This window comes from Sinocyclocheilus anshuiensis, unplaced genomic scaffold (genome assembly GCF_001515605.1).
Source record: "Sinocyclocheilus anshuiensis isolate Anshui unplaced genomic scaffold, SAMN03320099.WGS_v1.1 scaffold1091, whole genome shotgun sequence".
Lineage (NCBI taxonomy): Eukaryota > Metazoa > Chordata > Actinopteri > Cypriniformes > Cyprinidae > Sinocyclocheilus > Sinocyclocheilus anshuiensis.
The window spans coordinates 174,970-177,983 of NW_015544196.1; the positions used below are offsets into that span (position 1 = coordinate 174,970).

At 34.0% G+C, this 3,014-nt stretch overlaps 1 protein-coding gene across 1 annotated transcript in view; it reads left to right on the top strand.

Annotated features, from left to right (window-relative positions):
- Nucleotides 1–3,014, top strand: part of LOC107696733 (alpha-actinin-3-like) — a 46,571-nt gene that overhangs the window by 31,989 nt on the left and 11,568 nt on the right. The gene's annotated exons all lie outside the window — the stretch shown is intronic.

Genomic DNA, 3,014 nt, shown 5'->3' on the forward strand with positions numbered 1-3,014 from the left:
CCCAGGTAAGATGCTTCTGACGTTGTTTCTGTTTCAGAAGTGGCTTGGTAGCCCTTTTCCTGAAGACGTCTGAGCGTGGTGACTCTTGATGACTGACTCCAGCTTCAGTCCACTCCTTGTGAAGCTCTCCCAAGTGTTTGAATCGGCTTTGCTTGACAGTATTCTCAAGCTTGCAGTCATCCCTGTTGCTTGTGCACCTTTTCCTACCCAATTTCTTCCTTCCAGTCAAGTTTGCATTTAATATGCTTTGATACAGCACTCTGTGAACAGCTGCTCTTTCAGTAATGACCCTCTGTGACTTACCCTCTTTGTGGTGGGTGTCAATGATTGTCTTCTGGACCATTGCCAGGTCAGCAGTCTTCCCCATTATTGTGGTTTCAAAGAACAAGAGATACCCGGAATTTATACTGTAGGGATGCTCATTTACTGAAAAAAAGTTTCACTTTTTTAAATAGGTTACAAAAAAATTTACTTTTTCACGATATCTTTTGATTGAGATACACTGAAGAAAAGTACAATTAAATATTCTAAGTATATTTGGCTTATAGTTGTGATTAATAATATAATATAAAAGTATAACAAAGTACAATATAAAAACTACTAGTAGTTTAATTCAAAATGTACTCTCATGAGCTAAAAATAGTTTGAAAGTATATAATTAGTAAACTAACAGTAAATGTACAACTTTACTTGTAGTATAGTTCACAGTGTTGTTGCAATACAAAAGAAAAACTATACTTCACAACTAGTGATGGTTCACTTCACTTAAAATTATACTTTTATTGACTAAAAAGTAAGTACTTAAATAGTGCACTTACAAGTATGCTATTGGTGAATTCATATTAGTATACTTGGGAAATATACTTTAACTTCAAGTTTACTAAAATTACATTGATTGATTTTAGAGTAAAATGTGACATGTGACCTGAACAATGTCATGAGGTTCAATAATGAAACTATGCATGCAACATAAATTAAGATTTTGTTCCCTTGTTTTAGTAAATTGTGGCCACATTGTATTAATTATTTCCTTTATTTGTATTAAATCAAAACGAGGGAATTAAATAGTACAACATGGCCATGATTTGCTAAAATTATGGAACAAAATCTTAATTCATGGCCACAATAAATATATTTTTGTCTGCATGTCATGTAAAATACTGTACATAGCAAACACAAAACTGCATTAGAAATATTACATTTCAAATATTAAAATAAAATATTTTTCTCCAGCCATAATTTCTTCTGCAGAAAATAAATGTCATTTCAGAGGTGGAGAATGCTTTTACTTTTGATGAAAAGACTTATAAAAGCTTGTTTTGAATGACGTGCACTGAAAAATTCAGAACAGTACGACCTGTTTCATAGCAGCGTGTATTTATTTCAGTGCCCACATTTACAGGCCACATTATTCACACCGACTGTGTACGCAAGCTTCGCATTTGCAGGTGCGAGTAGAAATTTAGTGTCTATTTTTGTTGCATGTAACTGAAGCAGAAAATACTGTAATGCACTGCAAACCTATTTATCAACACAGTCTTGTGCAGCACAGGCTTTTATGTAGCAGCGTGAAACTACTCACCCATTATTAGATAAGAGACATGCACATGAACAGCACTTTCTGTTCTGAATAACCATTTTATAATTTATGATGGTTATTAAAGGAAATACTCAGTAAGTAACCCAGAAAACGCTATATTTTCTGTAAAGAGCAGCAGCACGTGTACAGACGTTCTTTGTGGCAATGTGTTTTACTGCTGTTAAGTGAATCACGCCAGCGACTAAACAGTCAACTTTACACTGTTCCTGTTAGTAGCATGAAAACCATCTGTTATCTATATTTTCTTTATATCTATAAATCTCTATATATATATCTATAAAGCAATCAAAGAGCAGTGTGAGTCTATCAGTGATTTGATTTCTGCATTTTCGCCGAAACTTCTGTTAAAATCAATGACACAGTTTGTAAACTGCTCAACGAGTCTCTTATTTACATTGTGTTTTACCTGTATTAGTTACGATGAATGTACTGGTCAGATTGCGTTGCATTAAGGAGATCATTAGCTATGTTTCCATCCACCTATTTTTATGCACATTTGGGGATATCACATAAAAACGCTCAATGTAAACGCAAAATGCGCATAAAAAATGTTTGAGTCGAATAATTATTTTTCGCTAAGAAAACATGCGCATAAAATACAATGGAAGTACATAAAATAAATAAATTCCTCGATGCGCATCAAAAAAGTCATGTGACTTTGCGTGATGGGAAATGTTGTTTTGGTCATCTTGAAGCCAAAGTCTGTCATCAAAGTGGTTCGGTATAGCTATCTTTCATGACTGCGTTCACAAACAGCAGTCATCCGCCTCTAAAAGCAAGATAACATGACCGTGTTTATTGCATTCCGTCTGCGCGCTCTGAGGAGCAAGTAATTTATTATATACAAAAATGATTCGCAAATATTTTATGCAATATTCCAATTTTGCATATAAATTACTTTAGATGGAAGCATTGCTACTGTGATCATCGCATGCCCAGTAAACATGACAGTGTTTGGCTGCAACCTTTGATGTGATGGAAGCAGTTCTAAATATATAACGATATAATCAATACTTTTCACCATTAGTTCAGCTTGGCGGCTGTTTAAGTAAAAATGCAGTAAAAGTTTTCAAGAGAGTTCCACATGTAATGCTCGTTTCATATGCACAGATGTTAGCCAATCATAAAAGTGGGCATTTTCATTAAGTATCACAGCAGACACGCCCCCCTCTAGCGGATCATTCAAATCAGAGGCTAAAATCGGGGTAGAAAATTACTATTTATACTTTACGGAAGAGGATTAGGGCCAAGCAATAATAAAAAAATAAAACCATCTCGAGATTAAAGTCGTTAAATTTCGAGAAAAAAAGTCGAAATAAAATGTTGAGAATAAACTCATTAAATTATGAGAAAAAAGTTGTTAAATTGCAAGAAAAAAAGTCGAGATAAAATGTTGAGAATAAACTCATTAAAT